Raw genomic sequence first — 23,354 nt, forward strand, 5'->3', positions numbered from 1 at the left:
GCTTGAGACATACGCAGCTCCAAATAGACTGACAATGTCACTTTCAGATAAATCAGAATTATGAAACCACCATTTAAAAAGAGTTTAACCTGGTGTATTTCCTTGAAACTAGATTTCCTGCATAAATCATTGGCGAAGGGGCTGTGTCACAAATTTCTCTGTGCTAATGGGGTCTATGAACGATGAAATATTGCTTCATATGGTGTATCAATCAAGGCTATTTGAAAATATAAAGCATTACCACCTCCTTCCTTTGTAATTCTTCAGTAGATGTTTGAAGTCAGATCCCCTTTGGCTTCTGTCCCATATTTTCATTCAGTCCCTTGGTGTCTGTGGCTTTTTTTTTTTTGAAGTGTGCAATTGCTTTTGCCAGCTCTCATGCATTTATGTATATGGATCTTATCAAGGGACTGCAATCCCCTTGTCTTCATCATGATTTGCGTTAATGAAATGTTTCCTCTGAAGATGACAACTTCATAGACTGCATTTTTAAAAAGAACTGATTGGTATGGGACCGAGATGCCTCACCGGCTACTAAGTACTTGAAGAACTCTTGTACTCAAGCCTTCCAGAAGCCTGTCTATCAAGATTCAGATGTGGTGATCAGGAAGCCACAAGGGGATTGCATGGACTCGGCGCTGATGCCTTAACGAAATCCACAGGAATGTTACAGCTACAGCTACAAACCACTTAAGAGCAAGTCGTTAGTCCATCTAAAATGTCATTGACTTTACTTTGCTGGGAAGTCACGACTGGGGAAAGAAAGAGAGGGAGAGAGAATCCAACTATTGGCTGCCCTTGCTGCTTTCTCATGAGGAGCCTTGCTTGTGTTGTAAAGGATTTATCTATAGTTGTCCTCTGGCTTCAGAGGGAAATACTTCACCGGAAAGGAACATGGGAACAGAGTATATTCTGTTTTTGCTGTAAGAGGATTCGTTGTTCACTTCAACAGGCACACAACACAACACAACACCAGCTACCCCATCCAAGGAAGGCAGCTAGCACGGAAATTGCCCACTCACAACAACAACAAAAATATATACAGGATTCTTCCAAGATCCTGTAATTAGAATGAGTGCACTTCATATCATTTAATGAAGATCCGTTGGAGGGCAAGCCTGGTGGCAGCTGCCGTGGTAATTCCAGTGTGGTGTAGTGGTTAAGAGCAGTAGTCTCGTAATCTGGGGAACTGGGTTCATGTCTCCGCTTCTCCACATGCAGCTGCAGGGTGACCTTGTGTGACACTTCTTATTTGAAGTCTCAGCCTCACTCACTTCACAGAGTGTTTGTTGTGGAGGAGGAAGGGAAAGGAGAATGTTAGCCGCTTTGAGACCCCTTACGGTAGTGATAAAGCGGGATATAAAATCCAAACTCCTCCTCCTCCTCCTCTTCTTCTTATTCTTCAGTAGTGTGCATTAAATTTGCTACAGTCAAGAAAACCTCGTTGTTGGATCTTGGGATCAAGTTGGTGGTCCAGTCTACCATGAGGTGATCCACCACCTATCTCAGCCCCTCAACCTGATAACCATATATTTAAGGAGGAAGACCATGTGAGAGATCTCTACTAGGGATTTTTGAAGAATTTGGCCTTTGTGAATTCCTATATGAACTGATCTAAGCTGTGGCTCCAGAATTAACAGTCATATCATAACTGGCTTTCACACATTCTTGACTCAAAAAGAAAGACAGAAAAGAAAGCATTTTAAAATATGCATTTTGAAGGAAATGCAGTTTAAGTGCAGTTTAACTGCAAATTATGCAGAAAATTCGGATTATCAGATTGGATTTGCAAATAAACACATGGGAACCTGTCAAATGATTCATCCATTTTGAAAATGGAGAGGTGCTGGTGTGGGGGAAATGGTGTTTTCTCTCTCGTATCTTGCAATGGTATATACCTTCTTTCCTGAATATAGGGATTTAAAGTTGCATCAAAAGCATTATTTCATGATTCCATCAGCTGTAGGATTTTTGGTTGTGCAGCACCATTCTATTTATTTCATAATAATAATAATAATAATAATAATAATAATAATAATAATAATAAATTTTATTTATATCCCGCCCTCCCCAGCCGAGGCCGGGCTCAGGGCGGCTAACAACAATAAAATAATACAACATTCTAAAATCGTTTCATTAAAAAATTACTTCAAATCAAATTGGTGGCAGCCATTGGGCTAGAGTTCTGTGAAGATTGCCAAAGGAGGGAGTCAGGCTGTGCTCTGGCCAAAGGCCTGGTGGAACAGCTCTGTTTTGCAGGCCCTGCAGAAAGATGTCAAGTCCCTCAGGGCCCTAGTCTCTTCTGACAGAGCGTTCCACCAGATCGGATCTGTGAGGTTGTCTTGAAGTGTTCTGACGTCGCTTGCAGGTCCTCCGTCTTGTTGCGCAGGTGGTCCAGGTTCTCTCCCCTTGCCAGCATACGCTCCATGTTCTGCGTCACGATGTTCTTGACACCCTCCACCTCATTCTGGAGGTTCTTCACCTTGTCGCTTGCCATCCCGAGGGCACTTCCACCCTCCATGAGCCCGTTGAGTGGGTTCCCCAAGCAGGCACTTCCCGGTCCTCGGCGAGCTCCCCAAAACTTCCTGCTTCTCTCTCACTCCCCGCCGGCGGCCGCCTTTCCCTCCAAGGAGCCCTCTGCTCTCCATTTTATCCTTACAACAGCTCTATGAGGTCGGTCAAGCATAGGCAAACTTGGCCCGCCAGATGTTTTGGGACTACAACTCCCATGATCCCTAGCTAACAGGACCAGTGGTCAGGGATGGTGGGAATTGTAGTCCCAAAACATCTGGAGGACCGAGTTTGCCTATGCTTGATGTAGATTAAGCAAAGAGACAGTGATTAGCCAAAAGTCACCCATTGAGCTTCATGGGTAGGGATTTGAACTGTGGTTTCCTGGGTCATCACACAACGTTGACTCCCCTCCCTACTGCCCCATGAATTACTAAATCCTTGCACTGACAGAATGAATTAGTTGGATACTGCCCTTACTTCAGAGTAGGCATGCGGGTGAATTGTATTATTAGTAACATGATTGTCAGGTGACTAATATTACTGCTATAGCTTGGGACACTTGCCATGCTGAAGCTGGTTTTTGGCAGCAATGACAGCAGCATAATAACATCAGAATCAGGAGAGCTAAAAAGCTTTCCTGAATCTCACTTGCCTTTTCTGTGCTCCCCTATCAATGTCTCATCCAAAGCCGCTCTTAGCTTGGAAGGCCCAGAGGGGCTCATATTGGATAGTTTTAATAGAAAAAACAAGAGTAAACAGACGAAGGAATTATCTGAAGTGCAATTTAATCAAAACTTTGGTGGGAAGCTTATTATAGCTGTAAATCAGTTTGTGTAAATCAGCCCACATGATATAAAAGAAGATATTTGTCTTTCAACCGAGCAGCTGAATGTATTGATATTATTTTACATTTTAATAAAAAAGTTAATATATAGCTGCTATTAATTTCAGCAGTTTGATTATGGCAATAACATACAGAGTGAAGCAAGGTGCAGTAAATTATCTGGAGAGTCAATAATCAGAGCTTATAATGGCAGTCCGAATTTGGGGAGGAGGCACATCTTATTGGCAAACCCCATCTTAGAAGTTTTTAACATTATCTAGACTTTCTCTTAAGGGACGTGGGTGGTGCTGTGGGTTAAACCACAGAGCCTAGGACTTGCCGATCAGAAGGTCGGCAGTTTGAATCCCCATGACGGGGTGAGCTCCCGTTGTTCGGTCCCTGCTCCTGCCAACCTAGCAGTTTGAAAGCACATCATGTGCAAGTAGATAAATAGGGACTGCTCCGGCGGGAAGGTAAACAGCATTTCCGTGTGCTGCTCTGGTTTGCCAGAAGTGGCTTAGTCATGCTGGCCACATGACCCGGAAGCTGTCTGCGGACAAACGCCGGCTCCCTCGGCCTATAGAGCGAGATGAGCACACAACCCCAGAGTCGGTCATGACTGGACCTAATGGTCAGGGTTCCCTCTACCTTTACCTTAGACTTTCTCTTGGTTAAATTCGAAGTAGAGTCTCAGTTGTTGAGTAATTGTACAATAGTTGCAGAACCAGCCTAACAACAGGAAGTCTAAGCATGTGGCAGATTGGATTGGAATGGCAGAATTCCAATTGGACCAAGCTAATTGAGAAATCCATTAGTGTGGATTATAGCAAAGAAGATCAAGGTATACTGTACCCATCACTGGACTAGCTAGGGAAAGATGGGTGGGTGGTGGAATCTGAAGAGACAAAACAATAAAAACGAAAAACAGTTCATGGCTATAAGTAGAGTTAGAGGTAAGGAGAAGAGGAAAAAACGGAGAAGGTGAGGCAAGGAAAAGATGAGACAGAAAAACATTTGAGAATCCAGAATGTGAGAGTAATGGGAAAACAGGAAGAGATAAGAACTACCTATGGTGGACTGACAATGAGCACTCACAGTTTACGTTGTGGGTGCCCTTTGCGGGTTCGCGCATGGTGCTACAGTTCCCAGGGAGCTTACTGGCAAAAATGGGTTGGCTTGACTCTCAGTGTTAATTTTGGAGGTTCATGCCCAGCCTCAGTAATCAAGTTTCTTGCTGGGAAGTGGGGCCAGCCCCGTTAATGCTGTATTGTTTTAACACTCGATTGGGAGCCTCGTACTGTGGCTGGGGAAACTCAGCCAGATGGGCGGGGTATAAATAATACATTATTATTATTATTAAATAGGGGTGGGGCCGACAATAGCTAAGCAGTAGGCTCTGCAGATTCACCCTCTATACCCTCCCTTTGTTAAATGTTTCTTGTTTGCAGGTTAACTTTTTCTTCCTGTTTAGCAGGTGCTGCTATGGTCTTTGACTGGTTGCTGTTGAAGGACAGGGAAGAAATTTTCCTGCATTGGCAGGTTTTGTCTTCCCTGTAGCAATATGTCACAACTTTGGCAGTTATGGCCTTCGGTGGAATCCTTTAGTCTTTTCTTCCCTATAATGGGTGTGTGTTTGAAGTGGTGACTCATCCCCCTGCGGCAGCGATTCCAGGGTCCCCCTCTTTAAGGGGTTACATAATGGGTGTCACTGGCCATACACAGAAAGGTTGTCAGTGAACTACCCTGCATGCAGGGATATGGGCTGGGCCGCCTGCTACACTCACGTCTCACAGAGCACCCCCATATCCTATTTACCCTGATGTGCCCCAGTTCCCCCAGCTGGGGGGCTGGGAGGGATACACGCCCAAGGCCTAAGCCAAGGTCTTCCTACATTCAGAAGTTTAATAAAGTTGTGGCCTAATTTTAATTCCATATAACATGGTCAGAGTCTTTATTCCTTTCTTATGATCCCTGGGGACTGGGGCTGCCACCACCTGATCACGCAATAACATCTCTTTTGCACAGATGGGAGACCTTGTCAGGTGTTTGGGAATATTAAATTGTGGGTGAACATATCAGACAACACAGTGATTCTTCAAACAGCTCTTGTTTATTCACAGCCCAGAACAGAACTAAACTGAAGGGTTCAGCCAGCCTGCTTATATAGAGCTCCACTACAACACAACTGTAACACTTTCTGTAACTATCCAATCACTGAACGTCACTTTCAATCCCTTATTTGCATATGTGGACCTGAGTGTAAACTACCTACAGTATCCCCCTGCTGGCCCAGGGTGAGAACTTCAGTACATAACAGGGAACCATGATTATGGAGCAGGGAGGGGGGGAAATGCATCCATTCTTTCTTCTCGCTCATGACCTATGTGTGTTGATTTAAGAGTAGGTGAATAGTGCTTAGGTGGCTAGGCTCTATTCAGATGTTCAGATCAACATTTGAGAGTTGGGAAGAGATACAGTGGCTGCTACCCTGCTCCATTTCCAAATGTTTATCACCTACAGCTCATGCCAGCCCAGTAAGTGGCGAGAAAGGGAGAGGGGGGAGTTGGAAAAATGAATTTCTCTTTAACCAGGCCTTTGGCTGACTGAACATTCTATGGCTTTTAAATGTGTTCATGGGAAGGAGGTTATTGGTTTGTTTTTTGTTCTTTTTTATTACGTATTTTGTGTTCTCATTTTGTATCTTTATGCTTTGAATTGCCCTGTGAACTTTGGATAAAGGGTGGTATACAAGTTTTAATAAAAAAAATTAAAATAGTAAATGGATGGCTAGATGAAAGTGGAGAGTTGGGGGGGGGAAGGGGCTTAAAAAGTGGGTAATGTTTCTGATGTCAGAGTGATTCAAAATTAAGCCACATTATTTCCTGATTTGGGAAAAACATCTGATTTGGGGAAAACAGCTTCTGAGCCAAATTGATGCATAAACATGTGGAAAGCTGCCCATATCAATGTCTGAAAAGTCCACCCAACACACACACACAGTTTTTTTTTCAGACCCACCATGCAGGCTGATATTGTTTTATGTAACTTACACAATCAGTTTTGAAATAAGATGAGCCTGGTGGACCAACAGTGGCAGCTAAACACACATGTAAAAATAATCTTAAAAAAGGAAAGTTCAGTCTTCACTTAGTGGAACACAAAATTACAGTCCCATAATACTGAGTGCATCAAAGATGCAGGTGCATTATACTATAAAAGAGAGGAAGACTTTTTTTTTTTTGTAGTGCTTACTTTCCTTAGTATAGTGTTCCCTGATGTTCTAGCACTTGAATGCCTGGAATGAATGGAATTGATTGTTTTTAAAAGTACATATCAGTCATACTTACAGTTAAAACAGCACTCAAAGTCATACTCAGAAATTACAAAAAAAGTTGAACAGTAAAATCCATAAAATCATTCTACCATTATATCAAAAGAGAACCAACTTCCACAACATCAAGCTGCATGTCTTTAAAGGAAAATTTCCAGAAAGCCTCAGCTGATTGGCAGAGATAGATGCTGGATTGCTGTGGGTAGGGAATGACTCGGGTGAGAGGCATCTGCCCACAGTCCAATAAAAGGAAAGCTTGGGGTTAACTGTTTCCAAGGGTGCTTAACTCTGAGCCTGATTGTGGCCATATCACATTGTGGCACTAATTATCGAGCATTAATGAGAATAGGGACACGGGTGGCACTGTGGGTTAAACCACAGAGCCTAGGACTTGCCGATCAGAAGGTCGGTGGTTTGAATCCCCGCAACGGGGTGAGCTCCCGTTGCTCGGTCCCTGCTCCTGCCAACCTAGCAGTTCGAAAGCATGTCAAAGTGCAAGTAGATAAATAGGGACCGCTCCCGCGGGAAGGTAAATGGCGTTTCTGTGCGCTGCTCTGGTTCGCCAGAAGCGGCTTAGTCATGCTGGCCACATGACCCGGAAGCTGTACACCGGCTCCCTCGGCCAATAAAGTGAGATGAGTGCCGCAACCCCAGAGTCAGTCACGACTGGACCTAATGGTCAGGGGTCCTTTTACCTTTACCTTTAGTGAGAATAGGGCATTGGGTGTCCTCACCTTCCTTGCTTACCTGGAGATGCAATAGGAAGGATCATGGCAGGTGCTCTGGTGGGGTGAAGCCACAGTCCTGGGTTCCTGGCAACAAGGTTGCTGCCACTTACCTGGAACGTGAGGTAACAAGGATGCTGGCATGGTGTGGGTTCACTGGATTTGTTCCACCAGTATGTCTGCACCATGCGAACCTCCCCATCACCTTGTCCCTACCTGCTCCCTCCCTTCCAGGAAGCTAGTGTTATGGCTTGTTGAGTGAGATCCTTCTGGGTAGGGTACCCATTCATTCTTAGACATTTCAACAATGCCTAGGATAGAGTTTTCAAACCAGCAGCCCCCTCCCCTCATGCAATGATGAATTAAGCTTTGGACTCAACCAGGCAGCCCTCCTGTTCTTGGTTTTATGAGACAGGAGGGACAGGGATCAAGAGGGCACATGGTCAGAGGTATAGATGCCAACACCTTTTCAACGCCAGCCAGCTACAGAGGCAGAAACCAATCCCACATCACATCAAAAATGTTATTATAAAACTAGCCTGGGAAATTCCAGCAGAAAGGATCAGAAGTGGCAGCATCCACACAGGTGGGGTGAGGGGACTAGCATCATGTGCATCAGAAGTGATATTATTATTTTTATAGAATCATAGTTGGAAAGGACCCTGAGGATAATCTACTTCTGGTCCAGCTCCCTGCAATGTAGGAATATGCAGCACTGTGAGACTGAAATAACTGAACACAGATACCTTTGAACCAGATCATTGACCCATCTGGGAGAGGATCGTCTACAGTGACTGTCAGTGGCTCTTTAGGATTTCAGACTGAGAGATGCAAGGAGCTTTCTGCATGCCAAGTGGTTGTTGTTAGAGTCCCTCCCTTCACTAAAAGACCATATAACACCGGTCTCGAAAGACCTACACTGGCTTCCAGTACGTTTCTGAGCACAATTCAAAGTGTTGGTGACCTTTAAAGCCCTAAACGGCCTCGGTCCTGTATACCTGAAGGAGCATCTCCACCCCCATCGTTCTGCCTAGAAACTGAGGTTCAGCGCTGAAGGCCTTTTGGGAATTCCCTCACTACGAGAAGCCAACTTACAGGGAACCTGGCAGAGGGCCTTCTCGGTAGTGGCACCCACCCTGTGGAATGCCCTTCCACCAGATGTCAAAGAGAAAAATACCTACCAAACTTTTAGAAGACATCTGAAGGCAGCCCTGTTTAGGGAAGCTTTTAATGTTTAATAGGTTATTGTATTTTAGTGTTCTGTTGGAAAACGCCCAGAGTGGCTGGGGAAACCCAGCCAGACGGGCAGGATGTAAATAATACATTATTATTATATTATTATTAGTACTATAAAATGTACCAGGCAAGTAGAATTATAGTATCAGAGAATTGTAGCAATGGACAGAACCTGAGGCTCATATAGTGCAACCCCCTGTAATGCAGGAATTCTGCCCACAGCCATCCCTGGTTGGGCTCGAACCACCAACCTTCTGGCTAACAGCCAGGCACACTAACCCACTGCACCACAGGAGTAAAGCTGTCTTCTTGTCACTTTTGGTTTCTTTTTTCTTGTTGCGTGTTTCTGCAAAATTGAAGTTTCGTTGGAAAGCAAAATAATAGGATTCATATTGGGCTTCAATCAGCTACACAGAGTTGTTCACAGATGACCTCCATACTAACCAGCCTATTTGACTTTAATGGAAAATTATCCACTTAAAAGAGAAATGAAAAGCAATATTCTGCTGACAGCTTTGGAAAATGATAATAATTCATTAAGCCAGAGGATGGATTAATTTAGTTGGAAACCTTCCCCACCACACCACTTTAACTCAGGTGTTCAAGTTTATTTTTCAAACCTAATACTGTAACAACTGTATGTGCAGCAATTGAGAGCTACAAATTGAGATGGTTGATTTTCTCCATAAGATTATATCCCTCTGCTCAGTCTTCTCCTTCCAAACTCAACAAATTTCCACAATGCAACATAGATTTTACTTATTTTTGCCACCATTTTTTTTCTGAAAGTGGAAGTTGAAGCCAATTGCAAGTCCTTTGGCGGGTGAACCAGCTCAAGCAATGTTGGGATACAACTTAAATATCCGTAGCAAAATTACTGCAGAAAATCTCTTAAACCACTATTTTTAAAAAAAACAACCACCACCACCACCCTGTGTTTATTAGGCATCAGCATCACTTCTGTGTGGTGGCAAAATAGTGGAGCAAAATTGGGGTGATTCAGGAGTCATTCTTCCTTCCAAGTTGAATTGCAATATCAATAACCCATATCGTCCTAGAAATTCATGGGAGTTTTGCACTGTAATTTCCCCACTATTTGTTAGGATCAAGGAGGGAGTCAGGAGCAGGTCAGCAAGATGGCAATGAAGTTAACTCTTTATTAAAATAAAAAAACAGCTCAGGTATGCTGAGCACAGCAACTCTTGCCAGTAGGTCTTGCCCCCAATGAGACTGTTGTTGTGTGGTCTGAAGGTTCCTGCCTTCCCACCACTGTCTAAGTCTCCTCCTCCCCTGGGTTCTTCACAAGCAACCTGAGACTTCTTCACCTTGTCTATCTTTGCTCTGCCCTCTTCATACCTCAGCAGGCTGTGGGAGGCCAAGGGGGAAAGGAGCTGGTCACTGCAGGAGGGTAAGTCCCTCTCTGGCTTCTTAGGCACAGCCTGCTACATTGCTGCCTTTTGGCCCTCCTCCTCTCCAACTTTTGCTTCTGGACTGCTCTCGGCCACAGAAAAAGAAGAAGAAGAAGAAGAAGAAGAAGAAGAAGAAGAAGAAGAAGAAGAAGAAGAAGAAAGAAGAAAAAGAAGGAGTAGTTTGGATTTGATATCCCGCTTTATCACTACCTGAAGGAGTCTCAAAGCGGCTAACATTCTCCTTTCCCTTCCTCCCACACAACAAACACTCTGTGAGGTGAGTGGGGCTGAGAGACTTCAGAGAAATGTGACTAGCCCAAGGTCACCCAGCGGCTGCATGTGGAGGAGCGGATACGCGAACCCGGTTCCCCAGATTACGAAACTACCACTCTTAACCACTACACCACACTGGCTCTCTTCCACGCAGCCTCTTCCTGCTCACTAAACCCTTTTACCTCTTCAGCTTTCGACACTTCCTCCTCCCCAGTCTGCTCTCTCCTCTCCCTCTGACCACTCGTCAGTGTCCCACCACCAATCCCCTGGCTCTGAGCCTTCTTCTCTTGGGAGTTCTCCATTTCTCTGCATCCATGACATTAGCATCCTGTGATGAAATGTGGTGTGGTGTGGTATGCTCGCATACAGTTCTTTCGCACTGTTTTAATGGGGGAATTATGGGGGGACGCTAAACCAGTGGTGTAGCGTGGGGGGTACTTGGGGGGCGGCCGCACCGGGCGCAACATCTGGGGGTTAGGGTTAGGGGGCCAAATCCACGGGTTAGGGGGCGCAAATTACTTGCCTTGCCCCGGGTGCTGACAACCCACGCTACGCCACTGCGCTAAACCCAGCGGTCGGAATGGAATTTTGCATGACATGGTGGTATAGGTGGCAACCATTTCATGTGTGGGTTCCGTTCCTGGCTGCTTGCACATCAGCAAAACATGTATAAGCATGCATAAGATCTGTTACGCTCTGTCCCCATTCTTCCCCCCTTCTGCCTTCTTTTAGGTCCAAAAGGACCATGACGTTGACTAATGTTTGACAATTGGACACGCCTGAAATTGTTGTGGCCTGTATTCTTATCAAAAAGCCACCGTTCCATAATTCAACAGGTAACAGTGGTACCTCGGGTTAAGAACTTAATTTGTTCTGGTGGTCCGTTCTTAATCTGAAATTGTTCTTAACCTGAGGTACCACTTTAGCTAATGGGGCCTCCCTCTGCCACTGTGCTGCTGCCACGCGATTTCTGTTCTCATCCTGAAGCAAAGTTCTTAACCTGAGGTACTATTTCTGGGTTAGCAGAGTCTGTAACCTGAAGCATCTGTAAACTGAGGTACCACTGTAAAAGTAATGTTAGAAACCGTGCATAAAAAACCCTTAATCTTCCTAATTAATACTTAATACTTAATAAACATTTTCTTTTTGCTTAATTTTTTTTAATTTTCTTTTTGCAGTATGAGATTGTAAATTCTTTGTGTATGTGTGCAATTAAAATTAATAAAGATTTTTTTAAAGTAATGTTAGACACTTAGACAGAAGCACTAGCATTATAAATTGTGTCCAACAAGGAAAACCAATGCAATAACCCCCATGTCTGAATGCACCCCATGTGGTCATAATAAGTGTAGGCTTTACGGGTGGGAGTTATGCTGTTAGAAACTCACAATGGGCGAACAGAGCCTATGGTCTGTTAGTTGCTCATACCTGTGCCGGCAAGAATTCTGAAAGTAGGACTGCAAACTCTCCGTCTTTCTTCCTAGAAAAGGTCCTGCCGAGCCACTGAGAATTCTCCCGGTTTATCTCCCTTCTCAGCAACTTCTTCAGTCTGGCAGCTGCCAGAGCTCAGAATGAGAGGCCAGGCTACTAATTTAAACACTGGGAAAAGAAACCACATTTACTTTTTGAGTGACAGATTGGATATTTATTACAAAATTGGATCCCAACTGTCATGCTGAGATCCTGGATTTCTGATGTGATTCTGATATTGCTGTGAGGTGCCAAAATATCTCTGGGAGTTATATATGTCATTTCCTGGCCTCCCCCCCCCAAATATACTAAAACAGCTCAAATATTGAATGTATAGCTTATGGGTTTTTTTAGTAGAGGGAGAGAAATTCAGAAAATTTGGAACAATTGCTCTGCAGATGAAATTTCTAAGGGTGCATTTGTTAACTAGGTAATGGAAGATAGTTACTGTTTTGCTGTTGCAGTTTTGTTACATTGTGTAGTGTTTTATTGCAATGGCACAATAACTGTATTCATTCTTGTGCTATTATTATTATTATTATTATTATTATTATTATTATTTATTTATACCCCGCCCATCTGGCTGAGTGTCCCCAGCCACTCTGGGCGGCTTTCAATCCACTGTTAAAAAAATACAGCATTAAATATTAAAAACTTCCCTAAACAGGGCTGCCTTCAGATGTCTTTTAAAGAGAAGATAGCTGCTTATTTCCTTCACATCTGAAGGGAGGGTGTTCCACAGGGCGGGCGCCACTACTGAGAAGGCCCTCTGCCTGGTTCCCTGTAATCTCACTTCTTGCAATGAGGGAACCGCCAGAAGGCCCTCGGTGCTGGATCTCAGTGTCCGGGCTGAACGATGGGGGTGGAGATATTTATGAAGATAAATATGTTATCTTCATAACAATCATGACTGTTACATCATCATCAATGATAGTGATGCTGATAATGTTGATAATGTAGAGTTGTACACGCGCGCACACACACAAAACCTGGGAACCCCAAAAAGCTGAATCCAGCCCCAGAACAATTTGTGGTGGGGCTAATGTTTAAGTTTTATAAACCCTAATTAAACATTTGCTGGGAGGGGGGCAAGAAGGATACACTGCATCTCCTCCCTCCCTCCCTCTTGCTGCCTTCACTACAGGGAAGACCCTCTCAAAGGAGCACCTAGACGTTTGCAAGATTCAATCCTGCTGGGTGCTGCTTTCCAAGTGCCTTCCCAGCTGCTCAGGAGAGGATTCAGCCATGATGGGGTCTGCACAGAGACCCCAGCGCGGTCTCTGTGAGGAACAGGCTGATGAAGTAGACCCCTGCAGCCTGCTTCATCAACCGACAACACCAGATTGCATTGGGTAACCCAATCTGGGTCTCTCCAAGGCTCTCTCAGCCTATCTCAGCCCAAGCCTGGATCCCAGAAAATTGACCTTCTGTTTGGGATTCATCAGAAGGTGGTACACAGCCCTAGATATCCTCATGATCATGTTGATGATCTCCTTGACCAAGCTTCTACTTAGTGGCCCAGTTGTCCCACCAGGTTCATTAGCCACCACCGATCATTGCTAGGCGTCAGGGATTCCTGGTCCCTCAGCCTCACTTGTCTACACCATGAGTATCTGTGTCTAAGTTTATTTAATCATTTTCTGCCCGCAATTCTCTCAGAACACTTTTAAATCAGCTAGCAATGCATTTGGTAGTTTTGGACATGAGGTGGAGTTCACCACTTGAGACAGTGGGTGGGCTGTCACATACTTGACAGGTCACAACATATAGCATTTGGCTTGATGAGTCAGAAGTTCTGGTGAGTCAGAAGGTGTGGGCTTGTACTACATCTAAGGGATTGCAGCATTTCTTGATATTCTCAACTGTGATGCTGAAGGCAATATATATAAACTTTGGACAAAGGTAGAAAATGAAAACAAGGTGCAGTAAAATGGCATTGACAAAAAGTGGGTGGAATCATTGGTGGCCATACAATTGAAAACCAGGCAGCAGAACACAAAACAATATCATATGGGGGAAAGAAATACCTTCTTTTAATGAAATTTGGGTTGAGCTAAGGTTATGTTGTTGCTACAGTGCTAAATTTGAACAACCCACTTTCCATTTTTAACACCTATTTACCTCAGAATGAGTGGCCTTGATAACAATAAAAAAAATCAATAAGAAATCTGGTATTCAAAAAATAAAAGAAAAGAGAAATATAGAGTTATGAAATATAGGAAACATGCATAAGGACATAGCTCACTGATGACATTTAATAAGGGTTTAGACCTTCAAGCGCCAGCCATTTCCAGCCCCATCACATAGTGGTTATAGACATGTATACACTCTGACAGAACTCTAGAAAATTCGGAGAGGATGTCAGCTTCCCTCATTCATTGTAGGATCACTTACCAACCTTAAGGTTCCATCATATCCTGCATTATTCAAAGCCCAGTACAGTCATACCTCAGGTTACAGACGCTTCAAGTTGCATTTTTTTGGTTTACGGACCTGCCAAAACCCAGAAGTACCCGAACAGGTTACTTCCGGGTTTCAGGGGTCGTGCATGCACAGAAGCACCGAATCGCAACCTATGCGTGCGTGGATGCGCCACTGCAGGTTGCGAACATGCATCCTGCATGGATCACGTGTTGGTGTTTCACAACTTTGACCTGTGGCAGATCCTTAGCCAGACCTTAGCAGAGCGTACGCAGAGTTCCAGAAAGCAATCAGTTACAGGCACGATGGATGAAGCAGGAGCAAAATGCTGCTACTAGTAACTTGGTTACATAGATGTATTTATTATTTACAGCAGACTCTACAAGTTACTATATATGAGAACAGACACATGGGTCTTTACTAGCTCTCTCTTAACAAACTCCAAACGACTCTCAGAACTCACAGTGACCAACACACACTCCAGTCAGTAAGGGTCATAAGTCATTATGCCTGTGTGAGACCTTAACCAATGGTAAAGCTGTTTCCAGGGTCCCATATCTCCAGGCAGATAACTCCTCTCTGCTCAGTCATCCTTGGCTGTCGGCCAACTCTTAATTGACGCTGTGTGAAGCTGCACAGAATGGCACGTAGTCAAAAATCCCAACATCACGTCCGCAACCCGAGCGTCCACTGTAGTGACAATCAGTGGATGTGGAGAGAGGATGGAGAAATGTAAACTATGATGATGTCACAATATAGGTAAGGGCACAATCTTACTTCTATATCCACTGGGATGAGCAAGTTAGGATGTGACAGATCTATAGCTTAGCCAACAGGTTCCCAGCTCAGTTTGGCAAGAATTTGGTCAGATAACTGGCTCTAAAAAATGGCTAACCTATAAAAATGTATTAGAAGAATGCAATAATAAATTAAGATTAAAGAATTATGACACTTTAAAACAAATTGGCATAAGTTGGCTGCAATATTATCAACAGAATCTTTGAGCAAGATAAAAGAAAAAAGGGGTTTGAGAAAATAATCTCTGATTTGGACTAAGAACATCTCTCAAATAACAAAAAAGAATCTGTCTAAAATGTACAAATTATTATTAAAATTGCATCTTAAAGATGTAATGGTAAAATGGGCACAAGACCTGGGATATAATATAGAATTAGAAAAATGGGATAAACTCTGGAAAAAATGATATTAGATTCACAGCTTGTTACACGATTAAAGAAAATTTCCTTAAAATGATGTACTGGTGGTATATGACTGCAGCAAAATTGGCTAAAATGAACAAAAAGATTAGTAACAAATGCTGGAAATGTAATAAAAAAGAGGTGAGTCTTTTCCACATGTGGTGGACGTGTCCCAGAATAAAAATATTCTGGGACATGATATATGAAAAAATAAAAAAATGATTAGACATACATATTTTTTAAAAGCCAGAATTATTTTTATTGGGAATTTTCACAACAGACATCCCAAAGGAAAATAAAAGAGTCTTTCTATACGCAATCATAGCTGCAAGGATCATGACAGTGAAACATTGGAAATGTAATACAATTCCCACAAAAGAAGAATGGCTCTTAAAATTAAGTGAATATATAGAACTTGCCAAATTAATGGATCTAATAAGAAATCACTCAAAAGAAAGAACAAAGAGAGAATTGGCTGTCGTTATTAATTACATGGAAAAAGAAGGCTTCCAGAACATCACCTGGCTTAGCATAGACTAAATCCCACTGACAGTCAGACTGTCTCTCCAATATTTACCATTTGAATACAGTTATCTGGAAAAAAAATGATTTGCTAAGTATGTTCGTCGATAGCAGGAAGTCAAGATACGAATAAAGGAGCCAAGCTGAAGCTGTTTTAAAAAGGCTTGAACTCCCTATGTAGAAGTTGATATGAATTTTTTTTTTTTTTTAGGTTTGTTATCTATTTTTCCATTTTCATTCTTTGTTTTGTTTCTTCTCTCTTTTTTATTCTTTACTTTTCTTTTCAGTTTTATTTATATATATTTTATGTATTTATGTGTTTGCAAATAATAAAAATCTAAAAATAAAATAAATATAAAATAATGCTCTGTTCTCAAAAGGGGATTCCAAGAGGGCGGGGGGGGGGGTTGGTGTTTCTAATTAGTTGCAGGTCCTTTCTGTATTTAGTCCAGAAGAGCCAATCCCTTAGTTGACGTCTATTCAAGCTCAAAGCAGAACTCAGTTCTGAAAGAGATATGGTTTTCAGAGTTGGTTACCATCCGATTCCATATAGCGCAGAGCAGGAAAATGCTCAATAGCCATACCGTGGTACCTCGGGTTACAATCGCTTCAGGTTATGTGTTTTCAGGTTGCGGACCGCAGGAAACCCGGAAGTACTGGAAAGGGTTACTTCCGGGTTTCGCCACTCTCACATGTGCAGAAGCGCCAAATCGCATCATGTGTGTGCAAAGTGTCACAAATTCTCTGCGGTGCTTTAGCAGAAATGCTCAGAGTTCCAGGTTCTTCAGTGCAATATATTTATTGTGAGCTATATATAAAATATCTACAGGCTATAATACACGAGCAGTTCATATAGTCAAACAGAGTACCTGGCTGCACCTTAAGGCAAATAGGAAGACCTTTCTATCTCTCTCTCTCTCTGACCACACTCCTCTACACCAACCCCTTACTACTGAAGGTTTCCCTTTTAAACCGATGACAGCCAATCAACTGACAGCACATTACTGCTGAGTCTTTCTGACCCAGCACTTCCATAGAAAGTATTGCAGGCTGCCTGCATCAGCCAGTTGCAGCAGCTAGCAAACTCAAGCCTGCAGACTTACTATCTCACACAGCATTCTGTGAATCCCAACACGCAGATGCGGCGCTACAGGTTACGAACGCTGCGGATTGCGGACGTGCCTCCATCATGGATTACATCCGCAACCCGAGGTTCTACTGAGCACAGTCCCCTCTTGCTGGCCACCCAGATTCTGTACAATGAAGAGCTTTACACCATCTTAACTGAAGATGGCATGAATTATGCTGGTTTCCCATAGCTATGATTGTTTCCTAAGTGTGCTAATAAAATATATGGATAATGGGAAGACATGATATAGGGGGTGTAGATCTCTACTACTGTCATTCTGCTGCTAGGGATGGATGAGGAATCAGTTTAAAATGGATTTATACATGAAAATTTGTGGTTCTGATGCAATCAAGTTTTGCACATATTCGTTTGTCGTCACATTGAGTGCCTGTTTATGTCTGAGCTGCATTGCCTGGGTTGTTGTTATTAAGTTAAAAAACCCTCAACTAATTATATGCAAAATTATATGCAAATAAATTACATATATGTGTAATACTTATCAAGGAATCAAGTCCCAGGTTGTACTATATTTCTACAGTGTTATATTATAAATATATTAATACACTTTTTTAGAGTTTCTCTCTGTTTATGCACTGGTTAGTTTAGGAAATCTGGTGTGCATATGCATATAATCAGTGCCAGATTTATGTATAAAGCTAAACAAGCTATAGCTTAGGGCCCCACTCTCTTGGGGGCCCCCAAATAAATTTAGAGGGGGGGAACTGGATGTACATTTCCAAAATATAAGATAAAAAAACAAATAAAATAAAACCTACATACAGCAACAGTGTTGCGTTGTGTAGGCTCCTATGATTTAAGTCAGGCATTGGCAAACTCAGCCCTCCAGATGTTTTTGGACTACAACTCCCATCATCCCTAGCTAACAGGACCAGTGGTCAGGGATGATGGGAGTTGTAGTCCCAAAACATCTGGAGGGCCGAGTTTGCCTATGCCTGATTTAAGTAATGGGCCCCACCTGCTCCCTAAAATATCACTGGTTTTAGATACCTATTAGCTCCATAAATTACCATATAGCATATATTCAACACAATAAACAGCCACAATTTGTTGTTGACAAAGGAAAGCTGGGCATATACCTTTAGTAGTTTAGGGCATCATCAAACCTAAATCCAGCCCTGCATATAATTGTTCATATTTTCAACAGAACTGGGAGGGTTCGTTGCTTGTCAGAATGAAGGATTGAGATGAGACTTAAGAAAAATATATATGCAGATAAACTCAAAAGCCGGCAGGCAGCAGCACTACCTCCGAGACAGAAACAGTGTAGCTCTGCACTGCACAACCAGCCAGCCAGCCAGGAACACTTTTGGGGGGGCAGCGGTGTTTACCTGTTCGTTTGAAAATGTCTGTACAGGGGGAAGAGAAAGGGTTAAAATGTAGACCAATAGGAAAGCCAGAGGTGGAGCCTACCTGTTTATAAAAGGGCTTAGCCCGAGGTTTGGGGTGTGGGTAGTTGGCTGGTTTTAATGGGTTGGTTGGTTGGGAAAGGCAGTTGGAAAAGCAGTTGGCAGGCAGTTGGAAATAGAGAGACAGTTAGGGCAGTGGGTTCTTGTGTGAGGGGAGGTATACCTGAAGGAGGGTCTCCACCTCCATTGTTCTGCCCAGACACTGAAGTCCAGCCTTCTGGCGGTTCCCTCGCTGCGAGAAGCCAAGTTACAATGAACCAGGCAGAGGGCCTTCTTGGTAGCAGCACCCGCCCTGTGGAATACCCTCCCACCAGATGTCAAAGAGAAAAATAACTACCAAACTTAATAGGTTATTGTATTTTAGTGTTTTGTTGGAAGCTGCCCAGAGTGTTGGAAGCTGCCAAGAGAAGGGTGGAGTATAAATAATAAATTATTATTATTTATAAAATAATAATAATAATAATAATAATAATAATAATAATAATAATAAATAATTTATTATTTATACTCCGCCCTTCTCTTGGCAGCTTCCAACACTCTGGGCAGCTTCCAACAAAACACTAAAATACAATAACCTATTAAGTTTGGTTGAGACAGGAAAAAATAAGAGTAAGAAGGTAAAGAGTAACAACATTTGGAATGCAGTTAAAGTTTGTGTCTTCAATAAACTACACTCTTCTTTTTTAACTTGAGAACCTGACCAAGACTAAGTGATTTACCGGGGAGGACCTGGTTGGTGGCAGCAGATTAGTGGTGTACGGGTCAATAGTCTGTGAGACGGCCGGGGGCTCCATATGAACACCACAGGGGGCTCGGATGTGGAGGCAGTACGTCTCTGCCTCCGAGCCCGAGGCCCTCCCTGCAGAATAGGGTGCCTCGCTGTCTGCAGAGAGGAGGAGACAGCTTCCACCGCCAGCACCGCAATGCAGATGTGTGATGTGACATACACATGCCTTTACATTGTAGCCTTTCAGACCTTTTCCATGGGTTGGGTGAGCGTTGCTCCCAGGAGGGAGGAAGGAGTCAATAGACACTGAGGGTTGCTTCAGAGAAAGAGTTTATTCCTGCTCTCCGGAGCAACAGAAAGGCACTGCGTGATTGTTCACAGCAAGCGCACCTAGAGAGCAATTACATACAGCTTATATCCCTTGTAGGTCCCCTTTCCCCTTCCCCAGGAATCCAGCCTCGTGTGTGTTTGTACATGTAAGTTTACATCCTTGAGCCTCCTTGAGCATGAACAGACCTTCTTGTTTCTGTACTCTTATCTTGGAGTAGAAAAGTCACCCATCTATAGGAGTACTCCTTACTCCTGGCACCATCCCCGGGCTGACAGGCCTGTCTTGCAAGGTCTGTGCATCATCGTGGTCAGGATATTTACAACTGGTAAGATAAGACCATCCCATCTCCGCTAGGAACTGACAAGACCATCCATTATGCCTTCAGGAACTGATAAAGGAGAAGGCTTTTTTTATACAGCTGGTTTGTGTTATACAGCTCAAGCTAATGGATTTTAGCTAATTATCGAAGAAGAAAGAATTAGGGAATTTTGGGGCTGGGGCCCGGTTCAGGTGACTGCACACTGAGCAGTCAGGTTTGGGTAACCTGTTCCTTCAACGTAATGTGTGTGACGTCACACATACTATGTGCTGGCATGTGCATGTGAAGTTGCACATCCATGTTGTGGCAGCAGGCACCCTCAATCCTGAGGGTGAGTTGGCCCTCCTGGTTGGAAGTGAACCTAAAGAACATCTATTCCAACCACCTGCAATTCAGGAATAGACAGCTGTCTCACACAGGGATCAAACCAGCAACCTTGCCGTTATCAGCACCATGCTCTAATTGACTGAGCTGTAAATCCTCCTGCATCTTATACTTAATCTTTCTATCAGTCCGTGGTTAGGGCTCAGCCCAGGCGCATATTGTAGAATATCTTGTATCTGAAACCCATGTGTTCTTTAAAAATGTTAAGCAAATGTGGAGTTCTTCAGATTTTATTGGTGTGGGAAAATACACTTTAATTAAAGTTTCTAAAGTTGTAGGGGGTGGAAATCCCAGCAAGTATATCAAATGTACTTTTGCAAATGTAGCCCTAAGGACAAGTCTAATTACTTTCTTTCCCACCGTTTTCATCTTTCTGTTTGTTTTGTTGATAATGTTCCACCATCTGATGACATTAACAGAGAGCAAGCCTGGTGACTCATTCCATGGCTCAGCTAGGGAACCTGATGCTGTTCAGAATAGAGGGGGGTGCCTATATATGTGTGTGTGTATGTGTGATAGATTATCTGTGCTATTCTGCTGGAACTCCCACTGTGGCAATCCTTGTTGTGCACCCACAAGAAAAATTCAAATAATACACTAGACCAGAGATTCCCAACTTCTGTATTCTTGAGACACCTCTGTTGTGCCAGATTACCAGTTGGTTGAAACTAATATTTGCAAATTCTCCACATTTTTTATCCATTTAGTTAGTCTACTAGGAGCTACTAGGAGCTACTGGGTATGATTCCATGGTCGGAAATACTCAGTGAGAAGGGAGCCCAAGAAGGAGGGGAGTTTCTAAAAGGAGAAATATTGAAGACCCAAATGCAGACGTTAACAACAAGAAAGAAAAGTGGGAGGCATCTCAGGAAACCTGTGTGGCTGCATAAGGAGCTTACAGATGAGCTGAGAGTTAAGAAGGGCATGTATAAGAAATGGAAGAAAGGGGAAATCACAAAGGAGTATACACAAGTAGTCAACATTTGCAAGTGGGAAAGTCAGGCTGGCTAAAGCTCAGAATGAGTTTAGGCTTGCAAGAGAGGTTAAAAATAATAAAAAGGTTTATTTGGCTATGTTCAAAGTAAGAGGAGGAACAAGCAAGTGGTCGTTCCTTTGTGTGGGGAACATAAAGAAATGTTATTGGGTGACAGAGAAAAGTCAGAACTACTCAACACCTACTTTGCCTTTGTTTTCACCCCAAAGTGATGCCCAACCTCGTGATAACAGTACAAATGATGTAAGAAGGGAGCTGTAGCCTAAAATAGGAAAAGAGGCCGTAAGGGGACACCTAGCTACTTTAAATGAATTCAAATTTCCAGGGCCTGATGAGCTGCATCCAAGGGTACTAAAGGAGCTTGCGGAGGTAATTTCAGAGACTTTGTCTATTATCTTTGAGAATTCTTGGAGAACAGGTGAAGTCCCTACAGACTGGAGGCAGGCAAATGTTGTCCCTATCTTCAAAAGGGGGGAAAGGAAGACGCAGGTAACTATCGACTGGTGAGCTTGACATCGATACCAGGGAAGGTCTTAGAACAGATAATTCAACAGTCGGTCTGTGAGCATTTAAAAAAGGATGTTGTGATTACTAAAACCCAGCATGGGGTTCTCAAAAATAAATCATGCCAGACCAATCCTTTTTTCCCCCTTTCAAAACTGCTTCCCACCCCAATCCCTTATTGATTACTATATATAAATTATACATTAAAGTAGACAAATAATACAGTGGTAACTCAGGTTAAGAACTTAATTTGTTCTGGAGGTCCGTTCTTAACCTGAAAATGTTCTTAACCTGAGGTACCACTTTAGCTAATGGGGCCTCTCGCTACCACCACTTCGCCACCACACGATTTCTGTTCTCACCCTGAAGCAAAGTTCTTAACCCGAGGTACTATTTTTATTTCTGGGTTAGCGGAATATGAAACCTGAAGCCTCTGTAACCTGAAGCATCTGTAACCTGAGGTACCACTGTAACTTACATAAAGGATCAATAAATGTGTCACCCATTGTCTATAAACCTTTATAGGTTTCTAGGGGTCTTGGAACTTAACCAGGCTTTGTGCTTACTTGCAATGAAGCACAAGAGCCATGATAATGATTTTGGTAGGCACACTTATTTATGGTATGAAAAGGTGAAAGTATGTAATTTATAAATCATGTAATTAGGAAAAAATTGTATAGATTATGGAATAAATACACAAATCTATTAGAGGCAAAAACACCACTTTGGCTCTAGCCATTGGAAACTATAGCAGTAAAGAAAAAGCATATGATCAAAGGTCTGGAAACCAGCCTTATGAGGAACGGTTGAGGGAGTTGTGTATGTTGAACGTTTATGATGTTTTAGTGTATTTTAAATCTTTTGTTGGAAGCCACCCAGAGTGGCTGGAGAAACCCAGCCAGATGGGCGGGTATAAATAATAAATTATTATTAACCTGGAAAAGAGGAGACTGAGGTGGAATCTCCACACACATTAAAAACATTGTGAAAATGCTTTTTTTTAAAAAAAAAAATTGCTTTGCAAAATGCACTGAATTTGCTATAGCTCACAGTGTCACAATTCTATATTGCACTTTACAATACATTCAAAACGTTTTATACAGTTGAGTCATGAGAGGAGATATGATAGCCATTTTCCAGTATCTTAAGGGTTGTCTCATGGAGGATGGAACAAGCTTGTTTCTCCTGCTCTAGAGGGTAGGATCCAGACTGATGGCTTCAAGTTAGAAAAGAGATTCCAACTAAACATCAGGAAGAATTTTCTGACAGTAAGAACAGTTTGACAGAGGAATGAACTCCCTCGGAAGGTGCTGGACTCTCCCTCCTTGGAGGTTTTAAAGCAGAGGTTGGATGGCCATCTGTCATGGATGCTTTCATTGAGATTCCTGCATTGCAGGGGGTTGGACTAGATGACTGTAGTGGTCCCTTCCAACTCTACCATTCTTGAATTCACAGCATATTTCATACGCCGAATGGGAGACGGTTTTGTCTCAGCACTAATTATAGTGAGTATTCTCTGATGCTGGAGATTAAAAGAAAATAAAGCAGCTAGAAAAAGTAATTAGTCTCCATGGGTAATTCTTTACAGTGAAGGACTATCTCATCATCCTCATTTT

General features: G+C 42.8%; 1 long non-coding RNA gene across 3 annotated transcripts; it reads right to left on the reverse strand.

Moving 5' to 3' along the window:
- Positions 1-9,216: 9,216 nt before the first annotated feature.
- LOC309371899 lies at positions 9,217-18,788 on the reverse strand. Of its 3 annotated transcripts, none has more exons than XR_014169327.1 (3): positions 18,484-18,788; positions 11,740-11,910; positions 9,217-10,120 (listed from the first exon to the last, which is right to left on the reverse strand). It is a non-coding gene; the product is annotated as an uncharacterized lncRNA (long non-coding RNA). The 3 variants fall into 3 exon arrangements; XR_014169328.1 differs by having other exon boundaries at positions 18,505-18,787; XR_014169329.1 differs by lacking the exon at positions 18,484-18,788 and adding an exon at positions 13,206-13,741.
- Positions 18,789-23,354: the final 4,566 nt, after the last annotated feature.

Source organism: Podarcis melisellensis (assembly GCF_964234715.1).
Source record: "Podarcis melisellensis genome assembly, chromosome: 6".
Taxonomy (NCBI): Eukaryota; Metazoa; Chordata; class Lepidosauria; order Squamata; family Lacertidae; genus Podarcis; species Podarcis melisellensis.